Genomic DNA, 27,059 nt, shown 5'->3' on the forward strand with positions numbered 1-27,059 from the left:
AGGTGGTGTAGTTAGTGGGATACATGTCTGCTGGTGCTGCAGGGCCTTGATTCGAATATGAAAGATCCCCTGTGTCAGGACAGTAAATGCATTCACCGTGCCCCTTGAAGATTTGCACAGAGCACTACACAGTGTGCGTGCTTTATTTACTACAGAGCTGAGATCTATTCCAATCCTAGCCTTACCTGTGTGTGTTTCCTTTAAATGTGAAGTATATCATTTCCCTTCCCCCCCCCTTCCGCTTCCTTACACACTGTACTACCTATGACAGGTATCCGAGGTTTCTTCTGCCTCCCTTGCCCAGCCCCAGAAGGACTTATCCGACTGCATGGGCCATTGCTTTCATTTCCCATAATGCTCTTGGATGTCAACTACTCTATACTCGAAACGCTGAGCAGCGAGCCAGGCGCTTCATCTTGTCTGTGTCTTTCTAGTTCTTCTTCCTGGTTTGGAGCGGCGCAGCAGCCCCGCCCAGCCCTGAAATGACACCCGCGCGGCCCGCCTGAGCCCAGGTGCCGCACATTACCCTGGCTCTCTGGCTGGAGCGAGGCGGCGGCGGGTGATTTTACCTTGCGGCCCGGGGAGCTGTCAAGGGTGGCGACGGCGGCTGGCTGTGGCAGGCAGGCGCCTGCTACCACCTTGGGAAGAACCTGGGCGACAGCAGCAACGCCGGCAATTGTATCTCAAACCCACAAAGCCGCAGCTCCTCGCTGAGCGACGGAAGCGCTCAGGGTTTGCTGGGGGGAGCGAGGCGCACAGCTTCGCTTGGGGGTCGGAGCTTTCCCCCCGCCCCTCTGTGCCTGTACCCCCCGCCTGGGTGGGTTGCTGCGGGGGGGGGGTCTCCCCCCGGTGTCGCTTTCCACGTCGCCTCTCCGCTGGTGGATGCCGCAGACCCCGGAGCCCGAGAGGACACGCTGGGTGCGTTGTTACTGTTTTTCATGCCTTTGGCTCTTTCAGCCCCTCGGGGGGTGGCGGTGAATGCCCATGCCCGGCGGCGGCACACGTGCCTGTTGTTCCCCGCAATAGGCTCTTCATTAGCAGTGGGCGTGGGGAGGGGGTGGTATTTGCCTCCCTGCCCTCCCCTTTATTAGGTGCCCCCCGCCACCGCTCAGAGACAGTCGCCGGGGGGAGGGAGGCCGGCCCCTGGGATTCCTGCGCGCTGGCACAGGTGGGCCCCAGCGCTGGGCAGGTGCAGGTGCCCGGCTTCGCTTCATTGCTCAGCGGCTGCTAAGGGGTAAAGCACCGTGCTGGTGTTTCCAGCCGTTTGGCCCGCTCCTGCGCTGGTAGCAAAGGTGTTTCCGGGAGAGGCCCGCCAGCCTCGCTGGTGCTCCGGGGTGGAGGGCCGGGAGCAGAGCGCCGGGGCCGGAGAAGGGGTCCACACGGAGGGGAGGGCAGGTTCTGACCCGCTGCTCGGCCCAGCGGTACGGGGGGTGTGTGTTGGGAGCGGCCCCCAGACGTGGCTCAGGCTGAACTCGCGCTACGCTGCCAGCCCCACCAGCATTTTGGCTTCTGCTGTCAAACCGACGACCCGGCCCCGGCACCACCTCGGGGCGGGCCCGGTGATACAAGCCCGAGAGGCTGAGGGATCACGCCCGTGGGTTTCCGGTTTCAGCTCAGGGCTGTGTCCGGACGGAGTAAAAACGAAACGAAACAAAACAAACCCCTCGCCTAGTGCAACCAGCTGCAAGCGCCAGCTAATGAGGGGGCGGGGCCGCCCGCCTGCCACTGCTGCCCAGCTCACCTGGCCGCCTCCGGCCACCCAGAGGCTCGCCATGCGCTTGAACTTTACTTGATACTTTACTTACAAAGCTACTGGGCTGCGTAGCAGGAACGTGCTTGTCCCGCCCTCGCGGATAGCTGCCGAAGGGTGGTGTATCGCCCAGTGTAAGTGCATTTGCGGTTCCTTCTGTCAGCACTAGCAGGAAACGCACTCCCTTTTGGGGTCTTTGAATGCTTACGTGGTGGCCTTTGCTTTCTCTCTTGCTGTCATCAGTGTTTTCTGTTTGTGTGTTGCACTGGGATCTCTGGTAGGGTGAGCCTCTATAGTAACTCTGGTTTATTGCATTGCTGTCAAACCTCTCACTCGAGGATTTATTTGATTTTTGTTAAGTGGCTCATGCATTTGTAGCTGTGGACTTGGCAATTTTAAAGTATTTTTGTGTTAACCTGTTCGTTCTGTAGCAATAGTAGGTATGTTGATCTTACACTTACAAATAACTAGCACAGATATGCTGGAAGTCAATGTGATTTTTTTTTCTCTTTATCCTTAGAGAGGAAATGATAAATGTGTATATTATTTAAAATCAAGTGCAGAGGGGAGTGGATCCAGCATCCAATCCAATCTTTCAGCTGATCAGATATAGAGAAAGTTACCAAAAGAAAGTGCGTAATAAAATCACCAAAATCAGAAACACCAAGGACTTGATCCTGCATCAGTGGAGGTTTCCCTCTCACTTTATTGGGAGCAGGATTGTCCCTCAAGTGATAAGAATATATTAAAATGTATTAATTTTATATGGATTTTTACAATATTAGTTTAACATTTCGACACTGCTGAGATTAATAAGATGCATGGAACACTGCTATGTCATTATGGTACATAAAGTGGTATAACTGTTGGACAGCCCAGCACAAGGACTCGAAATTCAAGAGTGGGAGGAAGAGGTTGAAGTGCTCAAAGTCATACAAGATGTATAATAATGGACCAGTAAAACACATCTCTCTTACCTTAGTACAGTATTGATTTGTGTTAGCAGATGAGCTGAAAATAAAAACTCCAAAGAAGACATAAAAATATCTCCAAAGTAGTTAATAATTGGTAAGGAAGATGTTGGCCACAGCTGCCAGGAGTCATGGATTATATATTTTTCATACATATTTTAAACTAATGACTTTTTTAAATACTAATGAGCATTGAGAAAGTAGATGGGTAACTGGGTAGGTGGATGGATGGATAGAGGGTTGTACAGATTTTACTGAGAGCCAAGAGAATATAGTATAATACTGCACATGTGACAATTAGAGGATCACAAATGAATAAAGAACCGTTTAAATTAGTGCCTTAAGTGGACTTACATTAAGCTTTGATTGTATTAGACCATAGATCAAGCAGTTAAAGGAAGCTGATATGTCATGAGAAAAAGACAAAGAATAGCTGTCTTTTATTGTTTTGTTATGACAACTCTGCAAAGGTGGGAGAAACTCCATAAATAAAATGTAATGTTATTTTATTAACCTAACTTGGCCTATAACAAGTACAATGCAAAAAACAAAAGGGGAAATACTTAAGTTAATCGTTTGCCATGAAAACCAAAAAATAATTGAGGCCTAGTTTTGCAAAAATAGTTGAATTACAACAGATTATAACAGTAACTAGTCAGTTTGACTTGGCATTGTTGCCTTGGCTGTTTCCCAAAATCTACCATGTTATACTTAATGACTAGACATTCCAATATGCTCTTGTTCAAATCACTAATACGCAAACTGAGCTGTTTAGTCTTGGATGCCAATGAGAATTCTCAGAACAAACTTGTTCTCTCTTTGGACTTTCATTCCTAAATGGTGACTCCTAAACCCAGTTCCATGTGCCCATTGAATGAGAAGCAATGCTTTGGTTCACAGTCACCTAATCACTTGTATCCTCTTCAAAAAAACACAAGTACCGTAATTACAAGAAGTACCTGTCACCACTCCCTCCATATATAATACTTTTCATCCATAGATTTTTTTAAAGTGATTTACAAACATGGGCAAGTATTATTTCTGTTTTCACTGATGGGGTAACAGATCTTAAATGATTTGTCCAAGGTTCCACAATTACTCAGTGGCAGAGTCGGGACTAAATTTCAGATCTCCTGACTCTAAACTCTATGATCAATGCAGTAGGCCTCAACTACAGCTGTCACCAAAATATAGATCTGAATAAACTACAAATGCAGAGAATCACAGTGCTGCATATATTAAACTTTTTGCCAAATATTTTAGACTTGCAAACTTAGTGACACTGGTACTGATTACATTAAATTAAAAAAAAAAATCTGAGAAAGAGAGTGAGAAGAGAGATTTCCTTGAAAGATATTAGTGTTTCAGGTAACCGAAACCTAGATAGCTTAGGCTAGGGTTGTCTGAGATCATTGCAGATTGGATCTGCACTGTGACCTGGCTTGCTTTTCAGTTACAGCTTACTGATTGTTTTTCTTAATACTATCGTGTATTGTCACTGGTGGAAAGGTTGACTGGCATTGTGATTTTTATTTCCTTTGCTAGTTATGAATGTGGTTGAGTAACTTTTTAAGTTTCGTGTCTAGTTCAGTGTGTACATGTAATGGCTTTTATTTAGAGATGGGATGGATATACTGTTCTTGCTCACTTTGTACACAAATTCCAAGTGAATCCTAAAACTAGTGAATCATGTCAGACTAAATGATTATACTAACATCTGGGTGCAGCGGGGACCATTGGCATGCTGTGTTGACCCTTTTTGTATGTGGGAATGAGAAATCTGCATCTCCTCTTCCCATGAGCTAAAGGAGAGTGTATATGCCAGGGAAGAGCAGACAAGCTGGGGATAGGGCCAGGTAAATGAGCCCTATCCACTCACTGTCCCAGCAGAGATTTCCCCAGAAGGATATTATAACTCTAAATTGAATTCCCTAGAGAAATCCCAAGTCTTCTGTGTCCTGTCTCCTGCTCTATGTGGGAGGTAGAAGAGAAATTGTGACAACATCAGCAAGTGAGCAACTGGACCTCACAGCTCCTCCCTTGTGCCATGCCAGACTCCTCTGTGCTAATTCTCATGAGTTCTGCACACTGGAGGACATCAATACTGCTGAGGACCTAGAATATACTAGAAGGTAAATGGTGCTACAGTGATGGGATCAGGCAGGGGAGCTAATGGGTCTCCCCAGGGGAACTCAAATTTCTTTTCTCTTCCTCCAGTCTCTGTGGAGAAAGGTGGAAACTTGAAAGAGTCAGGAACTCGGGTCTCATTGCTGCAGATACTCATTATTCCCTTGTGTGGTATTTGTGTTCAGAACTCAATCTAAAATATTCATTTGGCCATTGTTGAACAGGAATTTAAAATAAAAAGTTTCCTCCCCCAACCTCATTCTGTCCCCCACCAAGACTTTTTTGCCCTCAGTTTAAAAAAAAGTTTGAAAAAGTTGAGAATTCACATGGGTTTAGCCTTTAAAGAGTTTGTCTATCCAGTCCGCAAAAGCAAGCCTCCCAGCTCGGGTCGACAGCTTTGGGCGGGTGGGGCTCATGAGAATGCTCTAAAGATAGCTGTGTAGACAGAGCTTTGAAGTTATGGCTTGGGCTCTGAAACCTAGGGAGGGGGGATGAACAAGTGCCTTGGCGAATGAATAAATTGATTAAAAAAAAAAAATCAAAGTTCTAAGCATTCAAAAAAAATCATATGCTACTCAATTTTCTGCTAATGTTTTACCTTTCAAAGAGCTCCAGAAGCATATCTGCTAATATATGAGCATACATATACGTTTCATACATCTAAACAAATACAGCTACATTTATTTCAGATGAATGTGCATTGGCTTTTAGGGGCAATTATGCAAACACACACAAGCAAAATCTAGCTGAAATTAATATTTGTTTTTCTTTAGCCCCAGAAGTGTGAAGTGTAAACAAAAAGTAACAAGTTTTTTTTAAAGCCTCTTTCCATAAGCATTTATAGTCTAAGACCCAAATGCATAGGGAATCAGTCCCATTGAACTCAATGGGACTAGTCTTACGTATAAGAGTTTGGAGGCTCCGTAGCTAAGGACCTAATCCTGTCGAATTTACTCACATGAATAATCTTTTCTCATACAGATTGTCCTGCTGAAATTAGTGGGGCTATTTTGGAGGGGTAGGTTCTGGACCAAATCCTTAATTAAACAAAGGATATTAACGGATGAAAAACAATAGGGTAGGGAAAAGATTGCCATTACAGATATAATTTTATTATGTACATCGTTTGTTGATGTCATATTTTTGAAATATTGGTTTGTTAGGTTTTGAATGCAGTGGAATACTGTGTTTTAGGGCTTGAAGGAGCCATATCAGGAATGAAAGCAGAAGTGGGATCATCATTGGAAAAACTAAACAAAGAAGTGAGCTTTGAGAGAGTTTTTTGAAGGATTAGAAACTGATTGTATTATGCACAGGATCCGAGAGGGCATTATTTATTATCTCAAAAGGGTGCTAGGCGGTTTTGTGCAGGTGAAACAACAAAGTCCCTGCCCTGAAGAGTTTACAATCTAAGGCTATGTCTACACTACACACCTTTTAGCAACACCGCTGTCAAGAAGATGTGAGTAACAGTAGGGGGAAATTAGTATTGGGGGAAAAATAGATGGCATATATCACATTGGTAGTTCATGTGCCAGCAATGCCCCTTTGCCATGTACATTGGCCAGATTGGACAGTCTCTACGCAAAAGAATAAATGGACACACATCTGACATCAGGAATCATAACATTCAAAAACCAGTAGGAGAACACTTCAGTGTCTCTGGTCACTCAATAACAGACCTAAAAGTGGCAATTCTTCAACCAAAAAAACCTTCAAAAACCGACTCCAATGTGAAACTGCAGAACTGGAATTAATTTGCAAACTGGACACCATCAGACTAGGCCTGAATAAAGACTGGGAGTGGTTGGGTCATTACAAAACCTAAACCTATTTCCGCCAATACTAATTTCCCTCTACTGTTACTCACACCTTCTTGTCAACTGTCTGAAATGGACCACTCTCATTACCACTTCAAAAGTTATCTTTCCTCCCATGGTATACTGCTGTTAAGTGAATTGTCTTGTTAGACTGCTCCTGTATTTTCCACTTCATGCATCTGATGAAGTGGGTTCTAGCCCACGAAAGCTTATGCCCAAATAAATGTGTTAGTCTCTAAGGTGCCCACAAGGACTCCTCGTTGTTTTTGCTGATACGAACGAACACGGCTACCACTCTGAAATTAGGGTAGAGGTAAGCATGTGTTTAAATGCTTTGTTGATTTGGGGCCTCAGATACTGGAATGATGGGCTTGGTAGAAAAACCTAGGTAGATTATATTAAACCTCAGTGATATATTTGCAATAATATATCCATGTTGTATTAATGCTTATCCCGTGGGGCACGTTAGCTGCTGCAAACAGTTTAAAATACAAGACAATTCAGTGGTCGATAGAAAAAGCCAAGCTGTTTTTTTTTTTTTTTTTGAGACCCTGATCAAATTCCTACTGAAGTCAGTGGTACTCTTTCCATAGACTTCAATGGGAATTAGATTGTTGTTGTTGTGTGTATTATGCGAACACCTAGGGTCCCCAGTCATGGAGCAGGGCCCCATTGTGCTAAACAATGTTCAAACATAAAACACAGCCTGTCCCTGACCTGAGGTGCTTGCAATCTAAGTGTAAGATGAGAGACAACAGGTGGATGCAACAAACAGATTGGGGAAGCACAGGGAAACAGTGAAACAAAACTGATCCACGTGATGAGCACACCAGCTGCTAAACCATTGTCAAGTTTTTTTTTTGTAGGCATCATGGCAGATGGGAGTTTTTAAGGAAGGATTTGAACAAGGGAAATGAGGTGGCTTTGTAGATGGTTACAGAGAGCAACCCGAATGCATGGGGGGCAGCATGAGAGCAAGAGCAAAGGTGCTTGTTTGGAAATTAACAGATGGGTGATGAAGGCCACTATCCTAGGCAAAGCAGAGTTGTGAGTAGACTTCTTGATAGTGTACAAAAGATGGTAGGTGGAGCAGAGAGAGGTTGTAAAGAGTTTTATAAATTAAGACCTAGTTTGTCTGATGTAATAGAGAAGAGTGAGCCAGGGAGAGGAGTGATGTGATTGAAGCAACAAATCTGAACAATGACATATGCAGCAATGTTTTGAATAGATAGGTGGCATAATATGAGATTGTCAAAACCAGAGAAAAGGAAGTCGCAATAGTAGACACACAAGATGATGATGAAGCTGGATGAGAGTTTTAGTTGTGTGGACACAGAGGAAAGGCCATAATCTTAGAGGAGTTATTCAGGAAAATGCAGCAAGATTAACACACAGCCTGAATGTGAGGATTGAGTTGACAGTGACACCCGGATTATGGCCTGATTTGACAAGGAGGACAGTGGGCATTATTTTTTTTTAACGAGTGTCATGAGCATGGAAGTATGTCTCCTGGAATGGTGGCTGAAGCATGAAGGGGCATAGGAATGTTTAGCATATCTGGCACGTAAATACTTTGCAATGCCGGCTACACAAGTCCCATGCAAACGCCTGTTCTCACTTTCTGGTGACATTGTAAATAAGAAGTGGGCAGCATTATCTCCCATAAATGTAAACAAACAAACTTGTTTTAGCAATTGGCTGAATGAGAAGTAGAACTGAGTGGACTTGTAGGCGCTAAAGTTTTACATTGTTTTGTTTTTGAGTGCAGTTATGTAACAAAAAAAAAATCGACATTTGTAAGTTGCACTTTCACAATAAAAGATTGCACTACAGTACTTGTGTAAGGTGAACTGAAAAATACTGTCATTTTACAGTGAAAATATTTGTAATAAAAATAATATAGAGTGAGCAGTGTACACTTGTAATTGAAATTAATATATTTGAAAATGTTGAAATATTTCGATTGGTATTCTGTTTAACAATGCGATTAAAACTGATGAATCATGATTAATTTTTTTAATCATAATTAATTTTTTTAGTTGCGTGAGTTAACTGCAATTGATCTACAGTCCTAGTGTGTATGTATATAGTTAACCATTTATGAACTTTTTTTTTAAACATTTCTCTCACCTTAGAGAGTTGCAATTTTGTGTATGGGCTATTTCTAGTCAATACTGTAAGATTTTTCACAACACTGCACAGTAACGTTTAAACATTTTAAACATCTGGAAGTTCTCATGGCTTTACAGATAAAGAAACATTTAATGGATGTTGATACAGTGTAATTTAACTATGATCCACCAAGGTAAAAATGCTGTGAAAGAAAAGTATCAGGTTGCACTTTTTTTGTTTTTCCTAATTAAATATTAATTTTATTGATCATATTATGTTGTAGACATTTTTATAAAGTCAAAACTGAAATCTTGGGCCTAAACCAAGATGACTGTTTTTACCAATAAAGACTGGATAATACTATATCTGAATGATGCATCTTTCGGTCAGTGAAAAATTTATAATTATTAGGCATGGTACCTGCTTATCCAAGTGTCATTTAATATTACAGGCCACACCTGGGTGGCATAGTGGCTAAATGTTTAATCTCTATAGACGTGGGTTTTGGAAGTTGCTTAGGTCACAAATGAATATTGTACAAATTAAACCTAGTCCCTAATGGGTTTTTGCCCATATCATATATAGGGATGTAAATAGCATTTTAAAACATTTAACCGATACAATTTAAATAGTTTAAACGGTTTCTTCTTAAACATGGAGTTCACAACATGGGTATGGGAACTAGGGGTGTGTGTTTGGTGCTACAGCACCCCCTCCCCTGCACCCATAGTTCCCGTGCCTACGACGTCAGTTCCATAGCAATGATCCCGACTCCTAACAGTGCGATACACTATGAAATGGTATTGCTGTGGCATTTTTAATGTGCACATTAGGCATTTAAACATTAATTGAATACGTGACTGCTAAGACTGATGCTTATCGGTTAACCAGTTAACATTTTACTTCCCTAATCACAAAGCCACCTGAGAATTTGGCGTGATATGAATTTTCTGTTCAAAACAGTTTAGAATTCTACAGGAACATTGTAGGTCAGGACTGGAGTGCATTAGCAACACACTATGAAAAAAGTTTTCAGCAAGGTCCTTCGTGTTTTTAGTGCTAGGCAATGTTAGAGTATGGGTTTCACTTTCGTGAGCACTAAATTAAGGATGTGATAAATCCACTTTTTTTTTTTTTTTAAAGCTTTGTTGAATGCAAACTATCAGATGTTGTTGTGATCAGACATCACCTAAAACATTGTGCATTTTCTTTGCCTCTGGAGAATCTGTTTTGCTGTATTAGTGTTGCATACAGAAGTTCCTCTGATTTTACCTTCTGATAGGGAGAGCAGTGATCTCAAACAAAATCATAATGGAAGCCCTTGTGTCCATAGGTGGCGAGTTATATGGGCGTGTGGTGCCCGTGCTCCACCAATATTTAGGAACATGGGCCTGGCTACACCAGTGTTTGGGCTTACCGTGCTTTGGGGGGCACCGTGCTTTGGGGGATACTGGGTGTAGGGTGGCCTGGGAGGGTTGCGGGGGGCCTGGCGCTGGCAGCAACAAGCAACCCAGCCCGCCCGGCTCTGCTTCCCCCTGCCCCGCCAGCTCCCAGCATCGCTCAGGGGGAGGGGGCAGAAGCCGGAAAGAGGTGGGGCGGGGGTTTGGGAGGGGGTGGAATGGAGGTGGGGAGGGGGCAGAGCAAGAGTGGGCTGTGGCTAGGTCTCTCATTGGTGCCAGCAGCAGGCCCCCCGTAACTCCCCAGGTCGCCCTGGACCCTGCATCCCCCTGAAGCATGGGGCCCGGGATGGTTGCCCCAGTCAGTTCTATGGACGAGACGGCTCTGCTTGGATCCGTTCTGGGCACCACCAAAAGTTATACAAACGTAGCACCCATGCTTGTGTTGAACTTCTGCCTGATTAATTGGTTTTGAATGCGGTGTTCAGCTGGACTGAGGCTGAATATATAGCATTATCAGGTTCTCACCTGACTTTACCCTGGCTGTTTTTTGTTTTTAACAATGTCTGAACAATTCCAAATAACTTCTCTATTAGTAGATTTGTGTTCATAACAAATACAAACTGGGGATTCATCCATATGCTTTTAGAATAGGACTGTGAAAGCTAATTGGGTAGATGGAAACGTGGCAGTTCTGTTAGTTCTGTTGAACAAGGAATTACACTCTTGGCAAGAAAAAATTATTTTCAAACCTCTCCTAACCATGTTAAGAGCTGATCTTATTAATAAATTGCTCAGTGCACCCTGTTAGCATACTCAACAGGTATCAGTCAGCCACGTGTCTGTTTGCTATGCAGCATACTTCCAGTTGTGAGATCCTCATTGACTGAAGCATGTGACAGGTAGATCATACAAGCTTTAACCTTCACCCGATAGGCCAGAATTCAGTGTCGTATTTATTTGTATTAAAAGACTCAGGTACTGTACAGGTACAAAGGAATACATTCTTGGCCATGAGGAAATTACAAAATAGGATTATTAAGCCAAAAGTTGTATTATTCTACTTAGTTTTGGTATAAATTGCTGAACACCAGAATGTGTTAATTTTTTTTTTTTAAATGATTGGTTTAAAAATCCTGGGCCAGATCTTCAGTTGCTATCAACTGGTGTAGCTCCATCTGTAGCCTCATGTTAGTGGCAGTAATCATGAAATCCCAGCTCTGCTGTATGGTATAGTTGTACGTCTCGTACACAGCCCAACAGAGCAACTTTTCAAATGAAGTTGAAATAATTCTATTGATGAAGTTTATAGTTTTCCATATAATCTTCACTTCGCCATTGTTTACTGTGTCTTCAGAAATAATGTTAGGGCAATAGAAGGGGAGAAAACAAGAGAGATAGTAAGTCTGAAAAGGTAAATCAAATCAGGGTTTTTCTCTCTCGATCACCAGGGCCGGCTCCAGAGTTTTGGCCGCCCCAAGCAGCCCAAAAAAAAAAAAAAAAAAGCTGCGATTGTGATCTGCGGCAGCAATTCGGTGGGAGGTCCTTTGCTCCCTGCGGCAGTGAGGGACCGTCCGCCGAATTGCCACCGAATACCTGGACGTGCCGCCCCAAGCACCTGCTTGCCAGGCTGGTGCCTGGAGCCGGCCCTGTCTATCACTCTCACAGAGAGAGAGAGAGACACACACACACACAATATGGAGCCATTTTTTTTCTAATTTACTAACCCATAATACTCTCAGTTCTATTTCCTTGTTTCCTACCTTTGAGACAGTAGGATTTTCTTTAAAACCACTTGAATTGTATGGTTTTTTTTTTTTCTTTTAAATTTTTGAAAGTGTTAGTCTTTAGAGTCCAAATTCAGTGTTTGATATCCTGCCCTTGCAGATAGGCGGACTTAAGGATGTAAGCAGTTTTGTTTTTTTTATCTCTAACTATTATGATCCTAAAATGGGGGAGGGAAGACAAAATAAAAAAAATTGCAGTGAACACTTTAAAGAATAATGTAATAAATTGTTGGTGTATATATTAAATGGCTCAGCATATTATGATGTATTTGTTTAGTACATTTGCTAAATTGAGTTCAAAATTTTGGATCACAAGTGACTATGAATTTGGACTCAGTCTAATCCTTATTTAAAATATTTCACAAAAGTTGGCACAGTCATACAGTTTGGCATGGTTAGCAGTATTTGATTTGTAAAGGGCGGGGCGGAGGGAGCAGGAGCAGGGCTGGTAGAAGAGAGTATATTATAGGTCAGCATTAAGATGCAATTGTAGAGCTGTTCTTGAGAAAACTTGTGCATCACGTATGAGCACTGTATCTGGTCTTAACCTGTGCTCTTGATCCTTTATTTTCGTGGAAAAGAGGCTGTTCGGTAGAAAAAAGAAAACCTGAATTAACAACAGCCAAAGATGCTTACAAATTCCCCATGATTGGTGACACATTTTTTCACTTGTTTTATTCTGATCTTTTTTGTGAGTACATGCAGGAGAGCATGAAAAATTAACTAATTAATTAGAATAATTTTTTTACTTCAGATTTTTTTTTCTTTAGATTTAGGCTTTGTAAAGTGCAAACACAATCTATAATTGTCTCCAAGAAAATATATTTATTTCCTTGATATGTAGAAGAAATGAAACAAAGCCTATACACAGGCTCTGAGCACCCTGCCAGTTGTTTAAAATTACAAAACCAAACACAGTCAAACTCTCCTCTTCTACCAAGAAGCAGCATATAAATGCTAACACCCCCATTCACCACCGTCTACCTCTTTTTCAAAAGCCAAGTGAAACAAATGGGCTCTGAAGCATGTCCTGAAAGACAGCAAATCAGGCTATTTCAGATCGGGGTGGGGAGGGCATTTCAGAGCCCTAAAATCCTTACAGAGAACACCCTGCCAGCTGCTGCTGCTCTGTTATATCAAAGCGATTCTAACATGAGCACAACCACCTGTAGCAGTGTATCATGGTGTCAGCGGCCATCTCTCAAGTAGGCTGGTCCAAGGCCATTTAGTGCTTCATTGGTCAAAACAAACACTATACCAAAACTCTATCTAGAAGTTCACCGTTAACCAGTGCAAAACTGTGCGGGCAGGTATCATGTGATTTCTGTGGGATGCCCTGCAAATCAAGTGGGCAGCTGCCTCCTGCACCAGTTCTGGCTTCTCATTTGATTTAAGATGTAGTCCCATGTAGACTACATTGCAGTAATCTAATGTGACAAAGGCACAGGTGATAGTAGCAAGATCCTCATCCAATACAAAAGGCTGGCCCCGCCTAGCCAGGCAGAGTTTGTAAAATGCCTTTCTGAGCACTTCTGGCATGTGACCTTCTAAGTGCAGCTATTAGTCTTGACTAGGGTGACCAGATTTCCCGGTCTTAAAGGGACCGTCCTGTTTTTGAGGACTTTTTCTTATATAGGCACCTATTACCTGCCATCCCCATCCCATTTTTTTCACAGTTGCTATCTGGTAATCCTAGTCTAGATGGACAGCCAAGCTGTAAACTCCAGTTAGCAGTGTGAATTGAGTGCCGTCAGTCATAGGGCAGATATTATTTTTGCCAGCTCTTCTGGTTGTTTCTCCCAACCTACCAGCAACATCACCTTCTTGTTTGGATTGAGCAGCTGGGTCTCATCAGTGCCTTAGTCTCTCAGCTATGCCTGCTGGATCAGTTGAGATGGAGACACAAATTATTTGGCCTGGATTATGCAGGAGGTAAGAACAGATTAAATAATAGTCCCTTCTGATCTTAAAATTTACATATCTATTAATAAACCTTAGTGTCATCAACATTCTGATAGCACTCCAGCCAAAGGTCTAGATTTTTAAAGGGACAAAGTGGGTGAGGTAACATCTTTTATTGGGCCATCTTCTGTGGGTGAGAGAGACAAGCTTTTGAGCTTATTCTCTTACCAATAGATGTTGTTCCAATAAAATATATTACCTCACCAATCTTGCTGTTTTAATATTCTGGGACCAGCACGGCTACAACAACCCTGCATAAAGATTTTTAAAGGTATCCAGGCATTACTGTGCTCAGTGTTCTAATGTCCAACTGATTTAGGAGCCTGCCTCGTTTTCAAAAGTAATTTAGGCTCTTAGGCACTTAAGATTTAGACTCATCAGTCCTAAAAATCCCTTTTTAAAATGAGACTTGGTGTTCTAAATCAGATGTTATGATAACTGCAGCAATGCCTAAGTATCATTAAAAATCTGGGCCAAACTCATCTTACTAACTCCCACAATGGCCCCCAAGAAGAGTGTTACTGAAGAGGATTGGAACTCTGCAGTATCTTATCTTCGAGTGCCTTTGGAGTTGATGAGCAATTACCCAGTACAACTCAAGACATGAAATATTAGAGAGTTGAGTTTCTGCCTAAACTAAGTCATGCACTTGACCCAGACAATATGCTGAGGCTATATAAATCTCTGATGATAATATGGAGCTCCATGACCAGAACCTCAAAAATATTTAGGTACCTAACTCCCATTGACATTATGCTGGTTTTCTAGTCTACATGCTGGTTTTCTAGCACTGCCAGCTTCTGCCTTCTTGAAAAATTAATGACTAGCAGTGGGAATCAAATTCTGACCTGACAGTATAGAGCTCCACCATCAGGACACTGAGCTGCCCTATTTAATTTGAGAGACAAGGCAATATCTTTTATTGGGCCAATTTCTGTTGGTGAGAGAGACCAGCTATTTTAAATTGGTCTTTTAAACAATTTGTCATTGAAAAATACTATAATTAGGGATTTGATGTCTGGAACTCTGATCAGCTCCTCAAGTAATTTAGTTCAACAGGAGTATCTGTACCCACAAGAATGGACATGAAGCAATAATTATGAAAAGGCCTAGTTTTGATTATACTTGCCTGGCGTGATTCATGTGTCAGCAGCACCAGTTCTGCCTTTCCTGAGGTGGGCAGCTTTTCAGTGTTGCCTTTAGAAAAGCAGAAGGAGAATGAATTACTGATATTTTGTTCATGGCATATTTTTTTTTTTAGTTTTAGTTTCAGAACTGACATTTAGAAGAAAACATAACTTTATTTACCAGATACTTTGGCTCTTGTTGGGGAAATTAGCGTTGTACTCTTCAGTATGCTTCCTCTCCAAGGTTTGACCGAAGTGATGATTGCTACTGTATCATTTCCTGGGGGCTTCTTGTTAAATAAAATTTGTGGTTGCTGCAAATAGAACCTTTCCTAACACTGACTTCTTGAAACTTTTTTTATCTGCACTATTGCTTTGGCTACAGTTGTTTGTGGAAAGTAGAGCTATATGTACTAAAGTTTTTGCATAGCTGTCATCAGTACAATCTGACTTAGTACTATTCACCTGGAGGGTATGTAATAATTCTCTCCCCCTTTTTTAAGATAATCTTGTCCAGTGGATCAGGGCCCGAAATGAAGAAAACAAAGCAAACCCTCCTGGAAAACTTAACTTTACATTTTTAACAGTCAGCGTGTCAGTAGCTATGGAACTGTTGTCATTGAAAAGCTAGTCTTAATTTTGGCTTGTAGAACAGTAATACTGACTTGTGAACTGTGGGTTGCAGTCTTTTTTCTTTCCCTGCTTGACGAGAATCAGATGATCCTATATTAAAATAGCATTACAGTTTATGTGCTGCTTCTCTCGTTCCTGACTGATAGGCTCTCTTTATTAACCAGTTCATTGCAGGTGGAATTTTAGTCCCCAGGGGAGACTTGAACTAGTAGCCACAAAAGCAGAGTTGCAGTTGTATTGTGTGTGCTGGAGAAATTTGTATGTTTTATGTATGGTACGAGTTTCGGGGAGGGGCTGAAATGCTATTCCTCACTGCTTGTAATCATGATTTGCTTTGCAAGGTCTTTTGTTTTTCATCTCTTCTGTATAGTGTGGTGTCCCTCTGTGGGGCTTCAGTGAAAAGGGCAAGACACACTTAATAAAGATAACATCTAGCAGCCACAGAGATTTATGCCTATTGATGGAAAGTAGTAGTGTCTGGTACATTTGATGCAGACCACAATGCTCAGAATTCTTAATATATTTTTAAATTTTCCATAATAAGAGAGATGGTATTATCAATTACAAAGAGTATAATGATGATCTGTAGCCTTTCCCTTCTTATGGTGTGGCTCCTGATTTTCTATTTGTATGATTGCTGTGCCACTGAGATGATTTTTGGGTTCAGAAGCGTAGCCAACCCCAGGCATTACAAATAATGAGCTAATCCCTGGAAAATCATAATATTGGCTTAAAAGTCATGATATAATGTTTTGGGTTCTTTTTATTTGCCTTCTGGTTTTGAGCGTTTAGGCTTATGCTTTAAAACTTTTCTCTACAACCATTAGAACTAGAAACTTACTTTAACAATGAAAACTGAGATTCTCGCGTAATTGCATCACCCAAGAGCTGGGGCTTAGAAGAAAAACACCAAATATCACGAGACTCTCAATAAAAACTCATTCTGTGGTCTGAAAGAACAACCTCCTGCAAGGTGCTGAGCACAGCTTGTCTGGTACGAAGCATCATCAATTCAGTGATTACCCTGAGAGCTGAGCATGTCCAAAACCTCACAAGAGGCACTCTGCACCTTTCAGGGTTGTACCTTAAATGTCGGCTCTCTTGCTCCTTGATAAAGTTATTGTTCATGGGTTCAATTTATGTATTTTGTGAAAGTGATTCCACCACATGATCATAGTCAAACTTTTGTCTATGCGTGATTATGAACTACATTGTCGATGCTCATTTTATGCCGTGCATTATAATTTAGGTTACGAAAACCCCCAGGTATCCAAGTCGTGGTGGATGACATTTAATGAACCTTAAAGTGCCATCTATAAAGTTAGGCTGTGAATATTTCATGATGTTTTTCTCATGGTAACCTCCCATGAGAAATGACCGGACTGTTACTAATGTGCACTATAAAAGGGGTTCTTAGAAATGTAATTGCAACAGACAGATCAGAGATTTGATGGAAAGTGAATTAAATGATGGACTCATAAGTTATTTTTATTTTCAAAGACTGCGCTTTTTGGAGTTATCTTGTAGTATGTCCCAAATCTTAGTGCATGTGTTTCTCTGATTACTGAAGTCTTCACCAACAAATAGACATCAGATAAAAACATTCAAAATAAGGACTGCACTTTCAGTGGTGTAGAGGGAGCAGAGGGAAGGGCAAGGTGTTAACATATAAAAATTCTGTGGCAGATTTAAGGGCATTTTATAAATGTTTATCTCCTCTATTTTGCTGTTTTATTTTGCCACATAGATTATTTCTGAAGTATAAAATTGCATGCCAAGTCTAAATAACTTCTAGTAGAAATATTTTCTTTTTTCCAGTTAAGTAATAAATCTGAGGGTTGAATTTAACAAAATTGCCAGAACATTAAATTGAATATACCCAAGTTAGTGTGTGTGTGTGTGTGTGTGTGTGTGTGTGTGTATTTATATAAAGAATTCAGTCAGCTGGTTCCTTACTTCCATTTGAAAGGAATACCAGATCTTGGGAAAGAAAGCAGTTATATAATTTTATAATCATGTGCATTGCAATAATAGTTGTGGCATATGACAGAGGGGCTGACCCTTTAGTGCCTTCCTCATGCAAAATAATCCCATTGACTTCAGTGTGACTACATGCATGAGTAAATATTGCTCACATGAGTAAAATTAAGCACAGATCAGCACATAAATATAATATGGACATAATGAGACCAAATTCACTTTATCTCCATGGGTTTTTGTGGGTTTTTTGTGTATATACAAGAAGGATTTCAAGCATCTGTGTTTACAGTCAAACGGCGGTTCTAAATAGATTAAAAAAAGAGTGAAAACCATCTGCCTTGCTAGTGAGGTATCAGATTTACTTATGATACTAAAGGTAAAGATCTTATGATAGTTTTTTGCAGAGGTGTTAACCCCAATGCTCCGGCTAAATTCCAACTAGATAATTACATTCTGCCTACTTAAAAAGTCCCCTTGTGGCATCGATTGAGTAACGTGATAGTCGTTTCCTCTTCCAAAGTTTCTTTCCATCCCAAAGATAGCTGCATTTTGTCTGTAAGTACTGGGATCCTCGTGCTTGAAAGGGATTAACTAAATTTAAATATTTATCCTTACTGAAAGTGGCACAAATGACAAACAGGTCCCTTTATTAAAATAGCAAATAGGCAGATACTACAGTATTTTACAATAGTCGCCCAGAATGCTAAATCTGACATCAGTAATAGCAGTGTTTTGGGCCCTTCCTGTAGAATAATGTAGTATCAAGGGCCATTAACACTCAGATTTCTGGAGAAAAAGTGTAACAAACTGCCATCAGATAAAACCAAAAGATACATTCAAAGCATAAGAATCTGCCGCATCCATATCTTTTCCTTTTGCCACCTGTATTGACAGAACCAAGACCGTCTGTAAAAATGAAATAAATATGGTTGTCACTGGCATAATGATAATTCATAGCAAAAAGTCCAAAATAGGGGAGTGACTAGCAAGACTCTCAGAAGTAGTACTAGTTCATATGAAGTACAGAAGATTAAAATGATCAGCAGCAAGACTGAGGCAGGAAATTGGAGAGTCCAGATGGAGAGAAATTCTGAGGAGCGTTTGTTGCCAGCTGGCACATACAGCATGATCCTTAAGAGCTCTGGCTTAATATTAGTCATGACACACTTTTACTTGAAAATCAAGTAGAAGCATATTTAGCTACCTGTTTTATGTTTGTTACAACTATGCAGTATCACTAGTGTATATGTCTGCATGTATTTATATGTAAATACACATATCCGAATTCTAGCAAGTGTTCTGTTTCACCACTTTTGAGGGCAAAGGGATGGGAATGGGGATTTGTATTTATAAGCAGTATGCTGGGTCTCATGTTTGTAGCCCAATTCTCTGAACACGTTTGTCTGTATTCTGGGTCATCATAATGAATCCTCCTCTTCAGCTTGATTTTATGCTTTCAAAATCAATTTGTTTATGGTCAGTGACATATAGACGCTCTCTTCTGATTAGAATAAAATGTCAAAGTTCAGAAACAATGAAAAATGAACACCTGGTTGGCAAAAAATAGCATGTTTTGAATTTTTTGTCTTTGGTTGCTGTTAGGTTAGCGATACACAGTTATCTGAGGGCTGGTCTGTACAACAGTTATATCGACACAAGGCAGCTTATACTGACTTAATTATGTCAGTGTCTACGCTGCAACTTTCCTCCCACTGATGTAAGTGCCCTACTACGCTGACATAACTCTACCTCCACAAGAGGCGCAAGGCTTATATCGGTGTAGTTAGGGTGAGGTAGTGTCCGTGTAGACACTGCCTTACTTACATCAGCTGTTCTCTGTCTTGTCAGTTTCACAGCAGGAGCTCCCCTGGAGAGCTGGGTGGCTTCCCCGCCCACCCCAGCTGCCAGCCAGGGTGAGAAACCTTCCCCACCCAGAGCTTGGCAGCCTTGTCAATTTCACATGAAATTGATAGAAGCCGGGGAAGCAGGACTTCCTGGGGTTGAGAAGCCCTTGGGGCTTCCCCTCCCCCTCCACTCATTCTCCGGGGGGAACAGGGAGGTGAGATGCCCTGGTCGGCTTCTGGGAGCAGAGAGGGGGCAGCCCACTGGGAGGCTGTGGGGCCAGGGCTGGCCTTAAGCCGATTTCCCTGGAATTGGACCCCGCGCCCGTGCCTTTTTAATGTTTTTTACTCACCCGGCGGCGGTCTGGGTCTTCAGCGGCGGGGGTCCTTCATTCACTCTGGGTCTTCAGCAGCATTTTAGTGGCGGGGGGTTCTTCACTGCCAGGAAAGACCCGGAGCGAGTGAAAGACTCACCACTGCCGAAGTGCCGCCAAAGATCCAGACCGCCGCCGGGTATTCGAATCGGGCCCTGCAGTTCCTAAAGCCGGCCTGTGTGGGGCAACTGGACTCCTGGCAGGGAGCTGCCAGCGGAGCTAAGAGACAGCGCTCTCAGCTTCCCACACTGCCCCTCTTAGGTTGGTGGATGCGCTCCTGGTGAGGATGCGCACCACTGACCCAATGAAGGTAGTGTGAATGTGCACCCAGGAGCGCCGGAACAGGCAGGGCCCCATCACTTTTAAAAGTGTGAGGACATACTGGCCATAAAGACGAGTGATGGGGGAGGAGGGAGTGGAGAGGCGCGAGTGGGGGATTGGGCCTTGGGGGGTGGGGGGAGGAAGAGCAGCATGAGAGGGGGCATGGTTTGGGCGCCGGTGCCTTCCCACCTTTAGGGAGCTTCCACTGCTCCTGTATGCACCACTGCAGCAATTACTGATATAGGTCAACTTACGTTTCTATTGTAGACATACCCTGAGAAAAAAATCATAAAATGAGTCATCTTGTCAGCATTAGAAAAGTGTGAAAAATCTACAATGAAATCTGAAACTGTCACACAACCACCATGTGAATTTTGCAATGGTAAAGAATCAGATATTGTTTCTTCTAATGCTGACCCAGGAATTTTATTAGAATAAAGAAAATAGGAAAACCTAAAGCAACTCTTTTTCCTCTGCTTCGCTTTAGATCTTTTCCTCTACAGCTCCTACTCTTTGGCTTCCTGCTACTGATTTAAAAAAAAAAAAAAGTGCACATATTCTCACACTTGTTTGTTTAGTTAAAACTGAGGACTAGTTGGTCAAATGATTTGAGAGACAGAACTTTGAGGAAATCTGGACTGATATGTGGGTTAGCATTTAAACTCTTCAAAAATCGCTGTTTCATGTGTTTTTGGTGCAAAAAAACAAGTGAAACTTAATAGTTTTGTCTGAATTACAAAGTGGATTTAAGAGGTATGAACTCGTGTGAACCCAAATCAATTAAAATGTTCATAGGAAATCCTACGAAGAGAAAGTGCTGTGGTTAGTACTACTCAGTTTGCTTTATTAAAAAAGCAAACATGCTTTTAATTAATACTTTTCAACATCCTTATTTGGCAAGAAGAGACCTATAAAATATTATGTGCTGTAATGTATGAGGTATAATATTTGGGGAAAGCTTTGGGAGATTTTAGCCCACCAGCCCTAAATGTAACAGATGTATGAATAATTAAATACATTATTGGTAGGGGATTTACTGATAGATATTTTTTTTTTTTTGAAGAGTGAATGGAAGGTGGTGAGTAGTGGTATTAAATGTATTGGATAGTCTCCAAAAATAAAAGAACTACTATATTAGTATTATCAAGATAAGCCCTCCCATGCAAAAATAATGTATGGTTTAAAAATATCAAATGCAAAATATTAAGGGCAAAATTGTGTACAGCCAGGAAGTGCACAAGGGGAAGCGGAGGATGCAATGAGCCTTTGCCCACCCCTGCAAAGGGGGCTATCCACAGTGTGTCTGGGGAGCAGAGCCCTTGCTACAACATGCTTCCCAAAGTAACCAAACCCACTGAGAATCGTAATACTCCTATTCCCAGTAATACAAAATATATTTTAAAACCATTTGAAAATATCTTGAAAATACTAGTACAGCTTCATAGCTTGCAAATTGATCAACCTCATTACAGTTAAAAACAGCTATTTAATGGAAGGTTCTGCACACTAATTGACTTCCCTCTGTGTCCCGCCCCACTCCTCCATGGATAATTGGAATTATAATGCATAGTTCATACAAGTGTTTACGTTGGTTATCAATTGTTTGACTGAAGTATCCTGTATCGATACTTCAAAAAAAGAATGTGCTGTATTATTGGTCCAGGAATTAGTGTTAACATGCACTGCTGCTTGAAAAGTTCAGAGCTTTATATTATTTTTGATTACAAATATTTGCACTATAAAAAAGATAGTATTTTTCAGTTCACCTCATACAAGTACTGTAGTGCAATCTCTTGTGAAAGTGCAACTTACAAATGTAGAATTATTTCCTTTAATATAACGGCATTCAAAAATAAAACAATGTAAAACTTTAGAGCCTACAAGTCAAAACATGAAGTGGCATGGTTGTTTAGTGTATCTGGCATGTAAATACCTTGCAATGCAAGCTACAACAGTGCCATGCAAACACCTGTTCTCACTTTCAGGTGATGTAAATAAGAAGTGGGTAGCATTACCTCTTGTAAATCTGAACAAACTTTTGTGTCTTAGTGATTGGCTGAATAAGAAATAGAACTGAGTGGACTTGTATGAGGTGAATTGAAAATTGCTATTTATTTTGTTTATATTTTTTATTACAAATATTTGCACTGTAAAAAAGATAAAGTGAGCACTGTGTATTCTGTGTTGTAATTGAAATCAATATATTAGAAAATGTAGAAAAACATCCACAATATTTTTAATAAATTTAAATTGGTATTCTATTATTTAAGTGAGCAATTAAAACTGTGAGTTGCAACTATTTTTCTTAATTGGTTAATTTGTTTGGTGTTAATCACATGCATTAGCTGCAATTAAGTGACAACCCTGGTACATACTGCTGAACTGTTCTGTCTATGTAAAGTTAAGTTTCTGGGGCAGGTGAGTCATTTTGCTGTCACTTCTGTCTCTGGAGCACCTTTGCTAATTGCCAGGCAGGAAGCAACAGAAGCTGCCTTTGAAATACATTCATGTACAACTCTGGGTATGCCTTGTGTTACCAATTACTGCAAAGACAGGTTTCCTCTATGTTTGTATAATGAAATATTAATTGAGAAGGCTGCCATGTTCATTGGGGAGCCTTATGCCACCCTCCTGGCCTAAGAAAGGGGAAACGAGAATATACTGTTCATCTGGAGAAAATTCATCATTTTCCTCTGACGAGAGGAAATGGGAGGAAGATTTGAGAGTCTTGCAGATATCGTGGGTTTGTTTTGTTTCTCTTTATCCTATAACAACAGGTGTTAGATCTCCTTTTGAGCTCTCAGTATGTTAATCTCAAACACGGTAAATCTCTGAGTAAAAATGGACTAACGTGTGTGAAACGTTAGTATCTTGCTGACATTTCTATTTTTTCCCATTTTGTCTGATGCTCTTGACATTGTTTATGAAAATTCACATTTCCAGCAAATAGAACTGCATGTGGCTAGAATAGATATATTGGGTCCTGACAGAAGTATATGACTGTTGTAATAAACCGTTTTAAAATCTGGATTTTGCCATCATTTATAGATGTTTTAACATCTGTCCTATGTGATCACATAGGTATATCCTTAGAGCACTGGAAAATATCGGCCTGACAGTTACTATAGCATTTACAGTGTATCGGATTTATATATTAAAAAATGCACCTTCATGTTTTGGACTCGGGTCTATCCCATTTCAAAAATAGTACATTAAACTAAAGGATATTAAAAGACTGAGGATTGGACCTAAATCTTGGTGCGATGTGAAGGGGTGGAGTAAGGAGCATTTCCCCATACCTCCTAGAAGGGCCATGCACAAACCCAGTTCTTCCCACTGCTTCCTGTGTTCTTTTGAATTTGGCACTAGAAAAACACTAGGGTCCCTCAAGGGGGAAAAGAAGGGGTTGGTGGAGGAGGAGAGGCATATTGTTATTGCGTTCTGCATGCTTCAAAGAGGAGTAGCACGGCCCTCTCACAGCCGCATTCTGTTAGTGATGCTCTGAAGATCTCATCCTGTCCTGCAGCAAATACAGGTGTGTAGCTCCTCTTCACTGCCCAATCACAATACAGCCAGCAGTTTAAAGCCACAATCTTGCCTTGCATGTTCAAATATTTTTTTAAATAATTCAGGATCATAACACTACTATCTACATAATAGTATAATTTAATGTAACATCTCTGTGTGTGTGTGTGTAATTTTTTTTAAAAGACTAATTTACACAATAAAACATAGCAAAGTAAATGAACCATGTGGGTATTAGCAAATGAGGGAACAATGGAGGCCTTTATCCTGCCTTCATACTCAGGCAAAATTCCTATTTTTGTATCAGGCCCAGAGAATGCAGAGGTTAGACACTGTATTCCCCTGAGTGGTGGTGGAAGGCAGGAGGAGCATTAGGACACAAGTACATGTCTGAAGACCCCAAAACTCATGGCAGTAGCAAAAGCTGTGCCTTTGTGGCATGGTCCTTAGGCTACCTAGAAGCTAGTGGAAAATCCTTTTCTTCTCATGCCTCTGTGGTTCGGGTACTGTGGTGGGAAGGGAGAAAACCGCTCTACATAGCACGATCCCATGAACTACTGGGGCCCCAATGGAACTCCACACATAGTGCAGGTTCAAGCAACAGTAAACTACTATTACTTCCCTCTGCGCTGTCCATCCACACAGCATAGTGAGTGCACACGTAGATGTTATTCCACAATTTGGAAGATACCCGTTTGTCTCTATAAAACCTTCAGTGTGATGGAGTTTCTTGGCCTATGTCTGTCCTTTTATGGATCCCTACACCCCTCTTGAGTGAAATATACCAGGGAAACTCTGAAAGTAATACCTGGAATATCCTGGATATTTCTTCTGCTGGGAAGGAAGCATATGGTTCAATATGCTCCAGCAATGTTTGTCTTTGAAGAAAAGTGCTTACAATGTGGATAATATATTTTGATATTTATTAAACAAACATACTTCAGCATAGAAAGATCTTTTGGCTTTAAAGATATCTTTTTTCAAGTACTGTATTAATAGTTTATAAGGGAAGCAACATTTACATAAAATGGTCTGTGTTGCTCTTTTTAATGTGATAGCATAGAGAGATTTATATTTATGGTCAAGTATAATATGTTTACATCAGTGTTGCTGAACATTGTTGGGTGATCTTGTATTTGGTTCATAACAAATACTATATGAAAAAATTATAACATGGAAAAGAGGAAAAATTTAGAGATGAAACACCAAGGTTGTTTCAATATCCGTGAGGCCTATAATCCAGTTTGTTGAGGGGCGGTGAAGGGTTGAAAGAACCAAAAACCAAATAAGGTATAAAATTCCTGCAACTGTCACTGTCCAACAATTTCATTATATTTTCACAGAGTGTCATCTGTAATTATGAGAGAGACTAGTTAGATGAGGTAATATCTTTTATTGGACCAACTTCTGTAATTATGTTTAGACTGTCAACTATACATCATGGTGGTGTCACTGAAAATGACGTACTTAAAAGGGAACAATTACATGATCCTCTCCGTGTGAGACACGTGGGGGAAAAAAATTTCAAAAATGAGCTAGCTGATGCCTTAAAAACTGAGGTCCTATCTGCTTTGTGTATGCCATCATACTTCCTGGATGGCCTAGTGGTTGCCCCAGTGTTCTTTGCCAAAATCTCCCCTTTCTCACTATTGTGAAATGTGGTTTCTTCTTTCCACAAATGTTTTGAATGGAGTGATGTCATCCAAAAGATACCAAAATCATTTAGAGTAAGACACTGTATATTTGTAAATTATTTACATATGTGTATCAAATCCTGAGTCTGAATTTCTTATCTTTTCAGGTAAATTGTATTAAATGCTTGGTCTAGTTCTTGGGAGGAAAACAGTTTAGCTCCAATCTTATCAGAGCTGAAGGACATATTTATTAATGAACATTTATATTACAGTAGTGTCTAAAATGTAACCAAATTGGGGCCTTATTGTGCAAGTCACTGTACAAACATAGTGTAATACTTGTCAGTTCTGAATTACCCCGAGCTTTGCTGCCACCAAAATGGAAAAATCCTGGCCTTAATTATTCATATTTCTGGCATCTTGTACATTACATCTAGAATTACACATTTTTTCCCTTTAAAGAATGCTTTTTTTATTTTAACTTTGTTTTCAGTCAAATATTATTTTGATGAAATGATGGATAATGAGAATTTCCAGTTAATTGAATAAGGAAAAACCCCCTCTGTGCTGCATGAAATAATCCATCAGCTAATTCAAGAAGGTGGAGATGTTAGCGAGGAACTTGCCCTATGGGCAAATTATTCGATAACTGCCCATTATGAGATTTCCTTGCACCTTCCTCCTGAAGTGTATGGCACTGGCCACTGACCAAACTAATTGCTGAACTAAATGGACCACTGGTCTGCTCCACTTTGACAACTTTTCTACTATACTTTAGGTTGTGATGGTGAGACAATTCTGGGGAGACCATTCAGAATATTTCCTCCTTCAATTTAGAAGAGGTCTAAATCATGCAAAGTTATCTCTGCTCAGAAAGAAGGGTATACAGTTTAAATTCCAAAATCCTCTCAAGTATTTCCCGCGTGCTGCCAGTCCAAATATTAGACATCTGAGCCCACCTGGTCTCCAAGAAGCCACATATTTTTGGGATATTTTTAAAATTTTCTTTTCAAATCAGTGTGGGTTATTTTTTGGGTTTTTATGTATAGAGAATATAGTTTTTATTATATAAAATTACATCTGTAAGAGTACAGTATCATCAAAATTTAGACACAGCTTGTACATTTTCTTGGCACAAGTTCATTACATCTATTTTTATCTCATCAGAGTTGAATACAATAGCATCAATATCTGTTTCCGTTGGGGTTCCATCATTTATCTTGGAAAAAATATTTCTATTTAAATGTACCCCCCAAATACCTTAATTTTTCTGTGGTGACTGTTCACCAGAGTGATGAAGGGTAATAAAATGTGATCTTGCAATTCTCCACTCTGATTCATCCATATCAGACCATGATGAATTTGAATTCCTATACAGAGTAATATTTACAATCTGATTCTTGAAAACACTTATGCATTTACATAACTTTACTCCATGTCAGTAATCCCACTGATTCACGTACGCAAGCATGTGGGAACCTGCAGATTTGAGCCTTAAGTTTACACACCTGATTAGACTACTGTTCAGGGATAATATTAAAATACCAGTTAGATGCATCTGTGCCCTGAGAATTGCAGTTAATATATTTTAAAACTTAAGATGACTCTTAATGTGCAGTTAAGATGCAAAAAATATATAATGTTGCTGCTTTGAGATTCATTTGTGGTCATTGCAAAATAGCTTCTGGAGCAGAGTTT

The 27,059-nt window shown here is 40.7% G+C and overlaps 1 protein-coding gene across 9 annotated transcripts in view; it reads left to right on the forward strand.

Annotated features, from left to right (window-relative positions):
- Positions 1-324: 324 nt before the first annotated feature.
- Positions 325-27,059, forward strand: part of MBP (myelin basic protein) — a 190,367-nt gene continuing 163,632 nt past the window's right edge. Inside the window, exon 1 of one of the 9 annotated variants that reach the window (XM_042860443.2) lies at positions 325-918. The gene's annotated coding sequence lies outside the window, so the exon portion shown is untranslated. Of the gene's footprint in view, positions 919-1,024; positions 1,885-27,059 lie in introns of those variants that run through there. The other 8 variants (XM_005281451.5, XM_042860446.2, XM_042860444.2 and 5 more) reach the window with 8 other exon arrangements.

The sequence above is a fragment of the Chrysemys picta genome, chromosome 2 (genome assembly GCF_011386835.1).
Source record: "Chrysemys picta bellii isolate R12L10 chromosome 2, ASM1138683v2, whole genome shotgun sequence".
NCBI lineage: Eukaryota > Metazoa > Chordata > Testudines > Emydidae > Chrysemys > Chrysemys picta.